This window comes from Mesocricetus auratus, unplaced genomic scaffold (genome assembly GCF_017639785.1).
Source record: "Mesocricetus auratus isolate SY011 unplaced genomic scaffold, BCM_Maur_2.0 Super-Scaffold_100676, whole genome shotgun sequence".
Classification (NCBI taxonomy): Eukaryota; Metazoa; Chordata; class Mammalia; order Rodentia; family Cricetidae; genus Mesocricetus; species Mesocricetus auratus.
In genome coordinates, this window is record NW_024429266.1 from 44,094,593 (window position 1) to 44,112,630 (window position 18,038).

An 18,038-nucleotide genomic window follows, 5' to 3' on the forward strand; every position below is an offset into this window, starting at 1 on the left:
ACATACACACGTTTGGATTGTCATTAATGTGTCTGAATACAAGTATACATGTGACAGCGTGCATTGTGAATGTTGATGACAATCTCAAATCCTTGCTTTTCACTTTGTTTGCTTCATTTGACGTAAGATCTTCTGTAGCTTTTGTGCAACATATATGCCAGGAAATCTGACCCAGGAGATTTTATAAATTTCCTTTCTGTCTCCCTTCTCTCCAAGAGAATTCTGTGTTTGCAGACATGCATACTGTCAAGTCTGGCTTTTTTTGCGGGGAGAGGGGGGCGAGCATTCAGCTACAGGGTCTCAACTTTATGCAACAGGCACATTTCCTATAGAGCCATAATGAGTTCTTGTAGTTATTTCAGGGTACCTGGTTTTGTGTTGGTTTTTGAGATAAAATCTCACTATGTTGACCAGTCTCAGTCTGTCTACCTCTGGTTCTTTTACCTTGTGTTTTGGATTGAGGGAATGTGCAACTACAACCAGATCCTGTATGTGTTTTGAGAAATGCATTTGAAACATCTATTCTGATAACATCTACATAATTAAATAAACATGGACTAAATCAGTACTCCAAAAATACACAAATATACAAATATCTGAACATAATCAAGTGCGTGTACATTGATAGAGTATGAAAGCAAATGTTTATGTTAGAAAGAGTGAGAAATGAAGGTATTTTTCCAGAAACACTGTTTTAATGTTTTCTTAACCTTCTTCCTTCATACTGGAAAAATTTATAATTTAATCATTTCTCAGGGCTTCAGAAAGTCCACATATATAATGTGTCTTAAACTTGCATAATCATTCATAGTTCATGTGTGCACCGAAACTAAACAATATAGATTATTCATATAATTTGAAAATGCCCACATTGCATTATACCCATTCCAGAATAAAGTAAGGATGTATAATTCCATCATACACTTCCAGTGTGGAATACTGGCAATAACTCTGTACTAAGCTGCTGGTATGGTACAATGTCTATATATTATGTACAACATGTCCTACAAATGCTTGAATTTTATTTCTATTCTCATTCATTTTTAAAGACATTATAAAGTGTTTATATTTTCAGGAGTGAAAAGATTTAGTGTAGTCTTAAGCCAGCAGAATCCTTCATAATATAATCAAAATTAACAATAATAAATAAAATATTGTATAATCCCTTGCATGTCTTCTGAGAATTTAATAGCCTTGATTTACTGTTCTATCTGAATCTCCATATTTTAATTTAATCATAAATTTTATACTAATGATTTTGTAACTAAAAATATCTAATAATAACAAACCCATGTAACCTGGATCATTAATATCACAATTTTGCACTCTAAAGCTGACAAAACAATGTACACACAACATATTGACTTTACCAATAACATGAAGTAGCTTCACTTTGGTGACTGGGAAAAGCTGTCTTTTGTAAGCTTCATGAAAAATTATCATCTGGAAATACCTTAAAAGCAATTTATTGTCAGGTCTTATATGATATGATAGATATAAAATCATCTGTGAAGAAATTCAAGGCCTCTGATAGTTTATAATCTCCATTCTCATATCTGTCATTTCAAATTTCCAAATCTCTTGAGCAAAATGAATATACTTATACTTTGTCTTACGTACGTAGGAACTATATCTTAACAATTTTGTAGTTAGTTTTAATTCATTGGCTTTTTATTTCATTGTACTATACAGTATAATGTTCCTGTGACCAACAAATATCACTCATCTATGCCAACCAAGGATTTGTTAATTTCTACTTTTTAAAAAAGAATTGGCTGTTTTAAATTCCAGTGAAAATTTGTATTAAGCAGACAAAGTCAGAATATATATATTTAGAATATTTCTTTTATATCTGTACTCAATATCTAATCTGAACAGAAATAATTTTAGTTGAAAGAAATTTGTAATCATGCCATCTTCTAGGACCTTCTGATTAAAAAGTGATTAAGTTTGTTGAAAATTATAAACAAAGATGATTTGTGTGACTAATACCTTGGAAAATGATGCTTTGAGAACACTGTCAGATTTCTGCACTCTTCATGGAAAAGAATTTTACAGCACCTGGGCAGTCTGGGTTTTATAATAGGAGGTAGTCCTGAAGCATGACGCCATTGGTAGCATACAAGTATGTTCTGAAGTTGCCAGTGTGCCTCAGCTTGCCTCAGTCATTTGAGGACCGAATGATTGAAATAAATCCTTCTATGAAAGATGGTTTCATAACATGCTTTCCAAAGCAGTAAGTAGAGAAGCTTTGTGCTGTGTTTTTTTTCTAGGACAGTTGGAGATATTAACTGAGAGTATATGTATTTACAAAGGATGGACTATGACATAATGCAATAATGAAAGAAATCAATAAGGAAGTAATCAAATGCATCAGGATTCTTCCTCAGATTAGAAAAGCTGTAAAATGATCTTGACCTTGCCATAAATAATTCTGTGATTATTTTGTTAAAACTGGAAGCAAAATGTCAATGCAAATGTTTTCTAGAATCTTTTATTTAAAGATAATGACAAAATAAAATGAAAAAAAGAACAAAAATGTCATAGAAATGAAACTATACAACCAAGAGTTTATAGTGTAATATGTATGTTTAAAAATTAACATTGGTAAAATATCCTTCCTATAACAAAAAAGTAAATTCTGATATGTCTTGCATTCTTAAAATATTTATTACCTATAATATTCTTAAAAATTCCATTTTGACATATTAATATCCTATGTTGATTCATTCATGTCCTAATTCTATTTGAAAATTACCAATAATCTTAAAAAATCAGTGTGTCCAAAAAATACCAAAATGACATATACTACAATGTTTAATAATATAATAATGAAAATACATGCCATGCTATGACACAATTCCAGTAGACAAAAAATAATTCCTCCCTAGCTCTCTAAGATCCAGATTCCAATGTCAAATTTTATATTTATCTAAAATAATTATAGAAAATGTACCTGAAATTCAAAAATAGTCAAAAACTGTAAAGTATTTCACATAATATCAACAATGAATTGCTAATATGGGTGAAAGTATGAATATAATAACAAGTTTCAGAAATTGAGTTCTAGAACTGATTTTTGTTCATGTCCAAATTATTATAAAAGAGAATTCTATCAAATATTCATCTTTAAATTCAGCCAATGGGTGGGAAAACCCATGTAAAGTTGAAAGACCAGTGTAATAAACACGTTTCAATCCTTCATTCTCTTTCCCCCACACTCCTCATTGTCCAACACACATACAGATTCATAATTTTTAAGAATTAGTGAAAGGCCAGAAAAGCATCACGTATCCATAGAAGAGTCTACACTGGGTTCTAAACCTCCTACCCTCTGAAAGAACCATAGTATTCTACAAAGGAACCTTCATATCCATGCCTAGCAATACAGAGGTTGGCAAACAGTAAAGACTGATTTTTTTCTAGATAGTTGTTGTTTCTATTCCAGTGTGTTATAACTCATAATTTAGAAAGTTATAAGAAAATTAAAATTATGATTCACCTACAATGTGTAGTATGTGATCATTTTTAGATGGATATAGGCCACTATTAGGACTAAGAATAATACACCTATGCCCAGGGATATACTATGAGGACTAAAAACAGAACTAAGTATTTTCAACTGCAAAGTCATCCTTTCCAGGCACAAAACAAAGCACTCGGTATTAAAAATGCTTGACACAGTATGAAAGAGATTACATATTCAGCACCAGGTCAGTGACAAAGTGTATCAAGATCAGATATGTAACCATGATTTCCCTATGCCATTTTATTTATAAAAAATGTATTAACATCAAACAGATTCTCTTCAAAGAATTAATTTAGTTTGTATTGATAATTCCTTGAATAATTAACGTATTTGTGAAACTTCTGAAGTAAAATAGTTGTAAGTCACAAGGAGAAAGATCACTCACAATGGTAACGTGAATATTGTGGACTAAAAATCATCAACGAGAAAATATACTTAAATAAAAATTCCTTTGGAATATTAGTGATAAATAACTGTCTTTAATTTCTTAGTCATCATAAATTGCAAGTATTACAATTAATACCATATTAAATAGATTCTTCTTCAGGAGTCTTCTAAAATTTTTCAATGTCCTGGTGATAGCATGTCTAATAGTTTTGTTTATTTTTTCTAAGTATACGGAGTTTTTCTCCCAGGTTTTGCTGAGGTTATCTTGTGACCCCTAAAATATGTGTACTATTTTGTACAGAGCCAATTATTAACACTCTACTGAATTTAATAATATGTCTCCTCAATTATAGGATAGTTCAATGTGTCTTCTTAGACTTCATAGAGATTTCCATTATATTTATCTATGAGTAGTATATTATTGTACACTTTTTTATTTTTTCTTCTCTCTCCCATCCATTTTAGATTATTGAACCTCCTTACAACACTCACATTGTGTAGGTTAAAGCTGTCATTACAAGGGAATCCTTTTACATATTTCCTTTGCCTAAGCCTTGATTTCAGATGGTCTTTTCTGCTTATTTTAACTCACAAGGCAACACAGTGACTCTGAGTTATAGCATTAAGTGTTTTCCATCTTAATGAGGGTGAGTTTTCCTCTGGGAACTATATACTGCAGAGGGAACTAATCTCTTGCGTGATCCTGTCAATACAATCTTGTCCTACCAATAAATAGGACATTAAATACTGCTGCCTAATAGTAGGACTGATTAGGAGAAAAATGAAGATAAGTTAATTTTCCTTCCTGAGCAGTGTCCAGCACAGTGGGAATTATTCTTACCAACAGAACATGTGAGAGCCATTTGGGTAACCATAGAGCTCTAAAACATGGTTGTTTCAGTATGTGTGAGCATGTAGCAAATATTGTAAAATTTGTTAATCATAAGGAACAATTGAACAGATGTTAAATGAAGGCTGCTCATAAATATATGTTTAGAAATAGATTTTATTTAATTATATTAAAATCTAGCTTTAAAAGAAAATATGGGGGTCCCGATATTACTAATATTTGTTACTCTTGCACAGAATCTGGTATTTGTTCTCAGGATCTACATGGTGTCCCTCAACCATCCATAACTCCCAATCCAGGGGGATGTGATATCCTTTTCTGTCTTTCAGGATCACCAAAAATTCATGAAGTGCACATATATGAACATACAGGCAAAACTATCATTCACATAAAATAAATTTTTGTTTAATTAAAGAATATGTGAGAAATTCTCTTTGACAATGATACTCATCTATATTTGACTCCAGCCAAGATTCTCTAACTTGTATTTTTCAAGGTCCTGAATTGGGGTCTGCTGCAGTTATTTCTGAAAGCATTGTGTGCTGAGCATATTTTTAGAGAATCTATACTATCAAGAGGAGTACCACATTTATATGGCTGGATTCCTCATCTTCAACCTTTCTGGTGATGTCTCATCAGTTTGGAAGTATAAGGTAGTTTTAAGTAAGCATTTTTTCTTCTGTTCCTCCCTCTCTTCATTTTCTTTTACAATCAATCCCATAACTATTCTGCTACAATACTGGATTGGTTTTTGTTTGTTTGTTTGTTTGGTCTTTAAGAACTGGGTCCAATGTCACTTTCTTACTTTAAAATCCCTTTAAAACAGTCCTGAAAAAATATCTTACCATTTTTTAACAAGTGTCATGAATAACTACAGGACCAACAAGACATATATTATAATTAATGTGTTCTAGGATCTAGACAGTGAAACCGAATACAATTGAAGGTTAAAAGAATGTACCTGTAACAATAGAGAGGAAACAACAATTGCAGACATTAAGATTCAAGGTGGATTTACACTTTTGCCTATATTTTTGGCAGCATCTTTTATCTTTATAGTTTATCAAAGCAGAGAATTTCTTATCAATAAAATGATTAGTCACATAAATGTCATTTTGAGGAATTGTGAGGAATGTGGCTAAGTTCATATAGTTTTATTCAGCAATATAGTGTATGCAATCTATGAAACTCAAAGATAATTATCATTTTGTTCTTGTTACATGAATAGTATCCTCAGGTTTTTTTGTGTGTGATGAAGATTTTGAAATGCTTCAAAAATTAGTTTACACAATAATTTGAAAATGATTGCTACAAATTTGTTCAGGGAAAGAAATTACACTTCTTTAAACTCAGACTGGTATTAGCCTATAAACAAATATCTATACTGAAATGCAGCCAGAAAACTTTAAAATTGGGTCACCAAACAGACAATATACTTGTGCTTTCAGGGGACCAAGAATAACCTCAGAGTTTATCAAATCTGCAAAGGAACGTCACTGTAAAATTAGAAGTTATTTTATTAAAAATCTTAAATAATATGTTCTCTGACCAAACACATAGAAAATAGTAAGTTTATGGGGCTTTCAAGGAAGATCCACTTTTTAAAATTTTAAAAGCTCATGATTATTCAAGTCATAAGGGAATTCTTTAAAATAAGGTAATAATTTTCAGATATTTTTATCCAGAAATAAGAAAATTAAGGATGTAATACTCATAATTTTTGTTGGTAGCTCCAGAATTTGTCATCTTCCTATTTATAGATGCCATTCCATCCACAGGGTAATTCTAATATATTTTATCCAGCATGAATCAGGGAGCTATGAATCTTTTATTTACTAGTATACCTTTAGTCTCAATAACAAGGTTATACAGGGTGAAATAATTTACTAAATGGGACATGGTAATAATTTTCCAGAATAAATAAAAAAAACAATAAAAAACAGAAAATTCATATTCACAATTTCATTAATTTTAATTAAATACAATCAGATGAGTTTCTAATTAAAATGTTCCTGATTCAAAGCACCTAACATTTAGTTTTAAATAAACAGAATGATATCATCTAAAGTTAGATTTCGATTTCTAACACTTTTTTCTCAGAACTTTTCTGGTTTCTTTTTGTATCTTTAAATTTTTCCTTTAGTGTATATAATGGAAATACATTTTTATTGGCCTTTGGCATACTGAAGCATTAAGAAATCCTCCTCTTTAAAGGGAGGGAAATTTGCAACACCAAAGTTGGACATGAAGGACAATGAAATGATTGTCCAAGCATCACATTTCTCTTAATGGATTAATGAGTTTTAAGAATTCAACTGAACAAAGAATTTTAGGTACCTACCTACCTACCTGTCTTATCATTGCTTATATCAGTTATGCTTTCATTGTCGTAATTTTAAAGCTTCATGTACATGTAATCAGCTATTCAATACATAGCTGTTATGAATCAAAATGAAAAACAGGCCAGTTTATCTTTAGTATGCAAATTAATTCAGGATAGCATTTAAAACTTTATCTAGTGTTCTTATTACCTTCTAACTCTAATCTAACAAATCATGCTAGAACTATGCATATTTCTAATTGAATGCATGTCTCCTCACCAACTTTGCATAACTGACCTGGTGGACAGACATGCTAGCTAATGAGAGGGAATCAGAAATCCCGATAGTAGTAATATATTCAGCTGACAATCAGTACTTTGTTCCTTCTAACAGAAAGCACCTGCCTACATCACTACTCCTCAAAGTAGAAATTTTAAAAATTTGATAGTTTCAAGAATAACTTTCTTTAAAAAAATTATTAATTTAAGGTCTATAATAGTTTAGCAATTATTACCTTCAAATGATGGTGCACCAAATTTGGATAAAAATCAATGTAAGTTTCCATGAAATAAGACATATATTTAAAATATATTTCATATTTGAATAGTAACCAGGATTTTTATGAAAACGAAGGATAACGTATGTAATATTATGTCTGAGGATTAGAGAAGAGTGACTATTAAGTAGGCTTATTTTATTGTTACACAGAGCATGTTGATTTGGAAATCAACTTGATAGAACATGACAGTAATTATTTCACAATAATAGTCACAGGAATAGATGTTATGACACTTACCTGAGGCCTAATTTTAATGAACAGGTTATACCAATAGATACTTAGAACACGCTCGTGTTTAGCTCAGACATCTATCTCTAAAAGACAACAAAGCGTAGCAACGTTCAGTCAGGAGGTGGATAGATAGAATCAACTTTTGTTTGTCTTATGCACTTAAGATTAATGAAGATAAACAAGCATTATTTTAGTTCTTGGCAACAGCTACCTCTTACTTGAAATCAGAAGTGATTTCCTCAATTAGAAGTTGTCTGGGTAGGTTTAAAAGTGGTAAAGGCAGAAGTAGTTTACTATCGCTCAACACACTGCAAATGGTTACATCACCTTTCAAACTTACTTAACAATGACATGTTTCTTTTGTTTGTTTGTTTTGTTTTGTTTGTTTGGTTGGTTGATTTGGTTTCCCGAGACAGGGTTTCTCTATATTGTTTTGGAGGCTGTCCTGGAACTCACTCTGTAGACCAGGCTGGCCTCGAACTCACAGAGATCTGCCTGCCTCTGCCTCCTGAGTGCTGGGATTAAAGGCGTGCACCACCAACGCCCTGCAACAATCACATGTTAAATGTTATGAATCTTATGCTTGGGTAATATATGGAAAAGAAAACCATGCTATAGTTTATGATAATTACAAAAGTAGATTAAACTTATTTCTCATTTGTAGTTTACCATTCAAACATAGTACTTCTGTAGCTATATTATTCAGTAAAGATTGCTTTTCACTTACAATGTGAGTAATCTATTCCTTGTATTAAAGTTGTGGAAATTGATTGATGTAATGGAACTGGGAGGTAGAGGATAATGAGGTATTGACTCATGAATGAGTATAAAAGTTACTTTAAACACAGAGAAACGCTTAATATTAATTCTTAAAATTGCATAGAGTGCCCTTCAAAAATACATTAAGACATATTTCCTTTCTCCACTATGAATTCCAAATCTCTATTCTCAAAGAACGGAATCACTTATCTTTGTTTGTGTTTTTGAACAACTTAGATAGATTTTGGTCTCTGATTTACTGAATGGTAGGTTGAAACCTTGAAATGATGCATTCTCCAATTCTTCAAAACAGATTCTATTATAGTTTTTATCCAGGGTTAGTTTAATCAGATTTAAATGTTTATTTTATGGGTATTAGTGTGTTTTCTTACATGCAAGAGACTAGAACACCACATCAGATTCCCTACAACCGGAGTTACAGACAACTGTGAGCCTGTGTGTGTGTACTGTAAGCAGAGCCAAGTTTCTACATAAGAGTAGCAAATGGTCTTAAGTATTGACTCATGTCTTGAGGTCCAGCATTTATAATTTTGAAAAAAAAGTTAACACATTATTTTAAAGTCTCTAATTTTAGCATTACTAGTAGTAAACAATATTAATCTTCTCTTGCTGTTATTGACACAGTGGATTGATTTTAAATTTTTTAAACATTTTATAATCTTAGGAAAAATGACCTTTCTTATTATTCCATATTATAATTATCAATGTTACTTATCACAATCATGAAATGCACTCTATGTTTTTTCATATAAGTGACTTGTTGGATGGAAAGTAAGATCTTACTACTGAAAGCTAGAACCATTTGATTTTAATGCATTAGTAAATTCTATTTCATCTACATATTAAAATATTTGAGAATACCATAAACTAATGCTTTTAAGGTATCATGTTGCACACATCTTCAGTTGTACACATTTTTCAACATTTCATGACTTTTTATATAAAATCAAAGTGATTGTAACTGTATAAGAACATTTTATTTAAAATGTTTTTCTTTTCTCCATATACATTAATAGAGTTTAATTTTTAGAGCTGAGGTTTTCAATCTATGAGGATTGTTATTCACTAAAGAGATGATCTCCACTTGAGTCCATCACTTATCTCCAAACCTTGCCACTTGCATTAGTTTTGTCTTATATTTACAATAGCTGTGATGGAGGGTCTCAGATTAATTACTGTATCTAATAGCACTTCAGTACTTCAGTATTCAAAGTGTACATCTATCAAACATTGCACAGTAACAAACAACTAGAATAAACATAATTGGTTTTGCTTTATTTTGTTATGATTTTCAAACAAATTCCCACTTCATATTTGAGGCTGGTCTAAAAACTATATAGCCTAGACTAGCTAGCTTTGAATTGGGGAAAATCTCTAGCTTCAGCTTCCTTAGTTTTTGAATTTTAGGCAAAAAATATCACAGGTTGTAATGCATATGATATTAAAATATAACAGCTGAATAAGGCCACAATGTTCAAGCATGCTCTTTAATGTAAAATATTCTCAAAACAGGTTGTGTTTTTGAATGTAATTTAAGATAGTTTTTAAAAAGTTTATGTCTGAAAATGAGTGTTTAGTGAATCTACAAATATACTGCCCACTATTTGAGGCTGAGCAATCTAAAATGTATGCTTACTCAGTTCTGTTCTCTCCAAGGCTAGATTGTTTTTTAATAGTGTAATATTCTAGAGATAGATTTTAAAATTAACAAGATGCAAGAGTCCAGAAAAGTTAATAAAAGCTAGCTCAATCTTGATGAGGTTGGCTGATACAGAATTCAGGAAGAATAAGTCTATCTGTAACTATTCCTTCACAATAAATCTATAATGGAATTTAAATGAAACACACCATTATGGGAGAATAACTCTTACATAGCAGAGTGCTATAATGCATTTGAATGTAATGTTCATATATTTATTAATTCAATCAATAAACCTGTATTTTATAGATTTAATTTTCTAGAACTATAATACGATAGTTCCTTTATTAGCTATTAAGGAAAATTTGTTATGCTTTGGGTGCTCTTTAAGGCATCTGCATCTGGGCAGCATTTATATATGAAAAATACTTAAAATAATATGTAAAATATGCCATACTGTGGGTAAATATATTTTAAACTCTAACAAATAACATTAAGATTGAAAATAATAGATTGAGAATCGGTGTTTACTCAAGTAAATAGATTATATGTCACTCTCTGCATCACAATTAATACTTTCTTAATTAAAAACAAGCCTCTAAACAACACAGTGATTTCATCCCTAAATAGATAGTAATGTATACTGCCCATCAAAAATATTAATTATGTAAATTCATCTTTGGGAAAATACTTGTTACTGAATAAGAGTTGGGCTTACCTCACTTGTTAAAGAGTGAAAATTTTGTTATTTTAAATATTAATTGTTAAATACCCCAAAACTCTGCATTATTTATTTCAAACTTTGTAAAAAGCAGCAGGTTCATAACTTGTAAAATAATTGCTGAAGGAACCTTTGCAGTTGGGCAGGAATATTTGTTCTTTATAACTCATCAGATATTCCTGGAAACGATAGTTATAAGAGCTTTCAAATGATATTCACAGGTATATTTGAAAAGTATTGTAAAGGATTACATTTGCCATTTGATACCATCAAAAAAGCTAACCCATTACAGGTATTGATTGAATGGAAAGTCCATTAGTATTCAGATTAAATTTCAACTTCTAAGACTCATTCTTTTTTTTTGCAGGACAGAATAAATATTATTATAATTTCCTATTATTTAAACAACTGAAATTGTCAATTAGCAAACAATAAAATTAATATTTTTTGCCCTCAATGGAAATTTATGAATTGTAAACTTTGAATTCATGAAATGACAATGATATAATACACATAGTGGTACATCAGAATACCGTTCAAAATTATACCACTGTGTGTCTAAAAGAAATGTTCCAAATAGTTGCTAAATTAATACACCAACAGTTCAGAAGTCAATCCTCTTTAAGTTTAGTAAACTGAATGTAAATTTGTAAAACCTACAGTACATGACAATATTTAGGCTTCTCAACTTTGATATTATTATATGAGAAGACATTTAATTCATTTGAAGGTGGAGACCATCAAACTGATAACATAAATCCATTAAGGTCAGCATTTTTTTAAATTAATGGACCATAAAATCAGTCTACCAAAAGTCTTACTTTCTGAAAGTGCTTATCTTTTCATAAAGAAAATAAAATCCAAGATAAATATCCTGCCAATAAAATAAAAGTTACTGTGATTCAGCAAGTGTGCTATTTCTCTTGTTAAAAATTCCATGATAGTAAAACTCAGGTGGCACCACTACTGCACAGTCACCGGGAATATTTGATACTTACATTAAAAATAGTTGCATCAACTTTTGTTCTCAAGCAGTTGTTACATAACATAAGAAATTCAAATTGAACACAATCTTTTGAAAGATGAACCATGATTTTTCACAGCATGTTTCTATTTAATTTCTTTGATTTTTTTATTTTGGCTGGTCCTTTGAAAGTATTCTTTCCTCTCTGTTATTCATGTGAAAACTGAGAAAAGTGAATTAAAACTGGTGGAAAAAAATCTTAGTAGAATAGCATAAATGAGGTAGAACTAGAGTAGCGATGCAGGAAAAAGTTCTGGATCCAGTAACACTTGACCTTTCCCATGTCCTTACTCTCAAAGAGGTGAAGCAGTACTGTGGAAAGCATCTTAGAAAAGTCAACACTAATCCTAAATCCTGAACAAAATGACAAACACATTGCAGATTTTCTTTAAAAAAGAAAGGCAGAAAGAAGGAAGGAAGAAAAGAAAGAAAGAAGTCTATCCTAACCTCTTCACATACTGTTCTCACAGCACCATATATGCTGGAAATATTTGGATATTAAATTCAATTTTCTAAATTAGTGAAAATTTTAGAATCTTGCTCTAATTAGTATTTTTTTTCTGTTCAAGGATAATAGGAGCATAATAAAATAACAACCAGAACTAAAGAACCTTGTCATAGTTTTACAATGAAGCATCAAAGTTTAGAAGGCCCACTGCTATGTTTCAGTTCCCTCTTGCTGAGAGATACCTTTGAAGAACTATTCAGGAAAGCAACCATTTTTCACTTAATACCACACCAATCACGTAGCCAAGTTAATGATAGGGATTAAATGTGCATATTTATATAACATGTGTCTGAACACTTACACTTATAGAGATTTCTTTCAACATATATGGTTTACTTAACTGTAGTTCACCAATAATTTTATTGAAGATAATCAGCAGGTACTGTAATTTATAACACATAAACTTATACTATAATATTAGGTTTCTTAAAATTGCCCATGAGAGGATGGTTCAAAGTAAATGAATTTGATCCTTCCATGAGATCCTGCAGATTTCACTCTAAGGTTATGAATTAAATAATTAACATTTTAAATAATTTTCTTCTCCATCCATCTAAATCTGGACACAGATGCACATATCCACACAGAGACACAATGAGTATGATTATTATAATAAAAGTTCAAAGACTGAAATATAAAAGAATTGACAAACTGAAATGTGTGTCTTGTGGGATAAAAACTACCTTTTGCCTAAAAAAAAAGTACTGCAACTTTGTAATTTTCCAACCCAGAGTTGCAATTATTCTTATTTATGCATTATTTTATCTGTGAGGTTTATAAGCAGAAAAATTATTGATCCAGAAGTCCACATCAATAAATGTGAGTACTAAGATCATTTCCACCAAAATTGTAAGGATAATTTATTTCACAAAATGTTATTAACAGGTGCATGGTTTATGATGGTGTCTTATTAATTTGTTGGATTTTGTGTTTCACTTTCTGCAAATTCTTAGCTCCTTCAACTATAACATAGTATAACAAAATAAACTATAACCATAGTATAGCACAATGAAAACACTAATAATAATAAAACATTAGACCATGCAGATATGTTGTCATTTCAATTGAGTTAAATCTATTAGTGAAAGAAATCTACATATTTACCAAACTTTAAATAAAAAGAGGTTTATGGGGGGTTCCCATAATTTCTTTTCTTTTTTTTTTTCTCCAGTTTTTCAGCCGTTTTTCTTAGACTTTAAGATATCTGTACCAGGTTCATGTAAAACCCTGCCTTTGGGAAACTTCCTTTTCCTACTCCAATTTTGCAAACCAACCCAATACCAAACCTGAGCATTTTTGTTTTCAAGACTGAGAAAATAGAACAAGAATGTCCACACAACATTCTCTCAAAGAGTCAAAATTACTTTTCTAGTTCAAGAGGCCCTTAATAGTTCTCCAGTCACCCTCTGTATAGAAAGGTTTGTGACCCCAGCAATGAGAGCAGTTTAAGGCATTTCTATAACTGGCTCTTCCATATTTCATTAGGGCTGTCCACTCCTTCCTCTCTTTACCCTTACAATCGCTGCCTCTCATGTAGGTCCATTTTATGTTTTTTCTGCCACTATTTAACATTTAAATAAAATCACATTAGACATTTAAGTGAATTCACATCAAGTTTTTAAATAATATTAATCATGCTCATGAATGTGAATATTAACATGTTATGGATGTTAGGACCATCTGAAAAAATGTATATATTCTGTATCTTGAAATGAAAAAAATATCGTCACAAGATGGGGCAAACAAACTATACAGTTGATGATATCATATACACATTCAGTCCTTACCTGGTTAACTGCATGATGACAAACAAATCAAAAGAAAAAGTCCCCAGAATCATCTGTCTCCACGCTGCTCTGACAGCTTTACAGCTTGGGGCTTTCTTCTTAGCTTACATACATCTGACTGGCTATCCTTTGCAAGCAAAGCTAGGGTTAATTTGTAACCCTGGTCACCTCCTCCTCTTTTCTAACAGCTGTTTAGCAGCTCACACAGCAGGCAAAGTGCATTTTACCCTTTCAAATAGAGCCTTTACAGTGTCTCCAAGCCATGGCTCCCCTTACAGGGAGGTCTCAGCTCTGAGGGACTGATCATGTTCTGGACCTAAAGGAAAAGTGCAAGGCTTTCTGCTTCAACTCTTAGAGACTAGGAGAGCAGCCATCAAAGACTTCAACTCTCTCTGCCACTGTTTGGCTACAGATGTAGCAGAAACCTGCAGCTCTGAAGAGTTGCCCCTTCCCTAGTGGTCACCTCAGGAGTAGAGTGCCCAGAAATGGGTCTTCTTTCCTCTCACCCCAACCTCCAGAAAAAGGGGGTGAGCAATCCAAAAGAACTTTACAGTGGCTTTAATATAAGCATGTAGCTCCTATGTCTCAGATTGCAGATTGCATTGCATTCCAAAGGCTAGCTCCAAGTTGAAACCCAACTCACTTCACCCCTCTGCCCTCTGGAGTCTGTGAGTTAGTGAAGGAGTAAGGAAGGAGTAATGATGATTAGCAATACGTTAACACTGATATAAAAAAAGTCCTTTAGCTATTCTAAGCCCTACTAAACAAGCGGATAACGACAACGATCAGGGGTTTTAAAAACAGTCATCCTGGAGAAGCATCGCGCGCACTCTGTGCTTAGATTCAGCTCATGAAAACGATACAGAAATTGCAATGCCGAAAGATGTTAAGAGATTGCAGAAAAAAAGCAAGTCTGTTTTTCCCAAAGACGAGATTTGGGGGCCCAGGAAAACCAGGACAACAGGCTTTGTAGGAGGTTGCAAACCCTTGTGAGCCCACTCTCCTGGGTTGCAAATGTCCACAGAGAGCCGCAGGGTTGAGAGCGCAGCCTGCACCAGCAGATCGGGGACTCCATCCCCACCCTCGGGCTCCCGCACCAGAACTGAGCCCTGGGCCAGCCAGGCGATCAGGCGCTCTGCCCTCTAAGTCCCTAGAACCCAGGAGGCTTAGAGGTAGCTAGGAGCAGTCGGGAAATCTCCAGACACAGTCGCCTGTTGCTAGTCCACTGGTTAAAGCATCCTTGGCTGCGAGAGCCTGTTCCTTGTGTCAATTTCCCTTATACAAGACTGAGCTCAGGGTTCTAACACAGCAAAACGCACTTACCTAGACAGCGAATGTCTGTGCCACACTGATTAAGCAGAAAAAGGTCTGACTGCACTGAAAGTTTTCTCCTTTCTCTCTCGCTCCCTCCTCCCTTGCGCAACAGCAGTAGTCCTCTAGAGAGGATATGTGAATTGCGAATTACACCAAAGCCTCGTTTCTTCAAATGAAGTCAGGGATGCTAATGGCACTGGCTTGTCAGGCAGGATGAACTGAACTGGCAAAGACAGCAGGTAGAAACTAGCTCTTGGTGAGGGACGCCAAGAGGTGACCACGGTGTCAGCCCCAATCCCTCTCTCACTGGGAGAGAGGAAAGGGGGAAAGCCCTGGAATCTGAGAGGAGGGGGATGGGGCAATGCTGCAGCTGGAGTACTTTTATGTCTGGAAGCTTAAAAGGCTTTTGAATTAAAAAGAAAGAAATCATTGCCTAGATTGTCGCAGCAGTCACTGATGACTGGAATAGTTCTTTCCCAGAAATTAAATAGACACCCCCCCAAAAAATAACTTAAGGAAGAGAGGCTTGAACAATAGAACCTCACCTTCATCCACCCCAGTGAAGGGGGCTATTGCAGAAACTTGTCCTTATGAGGGGGGGTGCGTCACAGAAAATCCCTCCAGGTGCTTTACAGATAGATTCCTGACTCTTGCCCCAATGTGAAGTAAAAGCCAACATTTAAGTGTTTCTCACCACAACTGGATGGAATAGGAAGTGAGCATCATTTAAACCCATAGAAATGTTCATGAAAGCACAACACAGGGACCATATTAACATACTTATTAAAAGCTGAGGGCAGGGGTGGGTGAGTGTGAAGAGTGAGGCAATTACATTTTTCATGTAAAGTCCCTCCCTGAATTTCAGAATATTAGAACCCAGATAATCAGTGGTTTCTGATAGCTCTCTTCATCTGAAGGGAGACCTCCCTGACCAATTAACTGTTTGCCAGCATAATTCACAAAACCTGAAATGCATTGCAAAATGCTACTCAAACCGGAACCACAATGACCTAAATTTTGTGCCCATGTATGGTTTGGATATCGTATAAGAATTATGCCCCCAAAAGTCAGGCTCCTTTTCTTACCATATAATAACATGTTAGTGTTTAGGATCCTCTTAAATCTATAAAAAAGACACACTTTATCAAAGCGCTACCTCAACCATTCACTTGGTTAGGAGGAGGTGAGCACATACTGCACACTGACCTGGACAACCTTTTGATTGTTAGACTAGTGAACTTTCTTAAACCCAGAAATAGTCACCTCTCTCTCGGGCATTTTTATAGACTAACAGAAAAAGAAATGCCCTTCCAAATGGCACAACACTGTGCTCCAAGAGGGGTAAATTGCATGGGGGTGATGTTCATAGTTCATATTACCTGATGGAAACTTGTAATACAAATGAAAACATTTTTTTTAGAAAGAGGTATTGGAGCAAGTCATAGCATGAACTACATTTCACTAGTTCCAGAATGTACTAATGGTCACAGAGGTACTTACAATCTGAAAAATATCTATGCAGAGACACAGAGAGAGAGAGAGAGAGAGAGAGAGAGAGACAGAGAGAGATAGAGACAGACAGACAGACAGAGAGACAGAGACAGAGAGAGATAGAGACAGACAGACAGACAGAGAGGCAGAGAGAGACAGAGACACAGAGACAGAGAGCTTATTTTAAAAATAACAAAACTAGTAATGAGTCACAAGTTGCTCATCACATGTGAAAGATACTTACCACAGGAAATTTCATGAAGCAAGATGACTGTGAGAGAAATACATCCAGGGTTCAAGCAGATATTCCATGGTCTTCCAAAGCAGTGCAGATCTGTGAGCTGCAGGGCAGTAAGGCTTGGAAGTATTCAGCAGTTCCTGGTGGCATCTAACCAACTGAAAGCCAGCTATTCAGGGACTGGCCAAGATCCCCTAAGTAAAGGAGGCAAAATACTAAAGAAGTGCTTTTTACTGGGGCTGGGTAGCAGTGAGGACCTAGTCAGTGATGATCCTCAGGCGAACAAATTTACCGAACTGTATGTCCCCACACAGTGAGGAAAGGCTGGAGCTGGGCAAGCCACAGAGCAAGATGTGAAACAAACAGATCTGCAAAGAGAAGTAAAAGGATTTGTTGAAGACAGGGAGTAGAGAATTAGTGGGCTAGGCTGTAGTCATCCTCAGAGTGCAGCAGCAATGACTTAGGCTGCTGGGGATGGTCCAATGAGAATTCAGGAGAGCACCGCTTCGGAAATCCTGCAGGATCTTCCCACTCGCAGTTCTTTTCAGAGTTTACCTGTGTCGGGAACGTTATCATTAGGATTAATAGTATTCCATCAGTGCCTTTCACTAGCAGTTCCCGGAACCCATTCCCCTTGTAGCAACTGAGGGAAGCTTAAT

The 18,038-nt window shown here is 33.9% G+C and overlaps 1 protein-coding gene across 3 annotated transcripts in view; it reads right to left on the reverse strand.

Moving 5' to 3' along the window:
• Brinp3 (BMP/retinoic acid inducible neural specific 3) overlaps positions 1-18,037 on the reverse strand; it is a 367,648-nt gene extending 349,611 nt beyond the window's left edge. The window contains exon 1 of one of the 3 annotated variants that reach the window (XM_005073465.4): positions 17,386-18,037. The gene's annotated coding sequence lies outside the window, so the exon portion shown is untranslated. Of the gene's footprint in view, positions 1-14,336; positions 14,593-15,659; positions 15,957-17,385 lie in introns of those variants that run through there. The other 2 variants (XM_013115829.3, XM_040738278.1) reach the window with 2 other exon arrangements.
• Position 18,038: the final 1 nt, after the last annotated feature.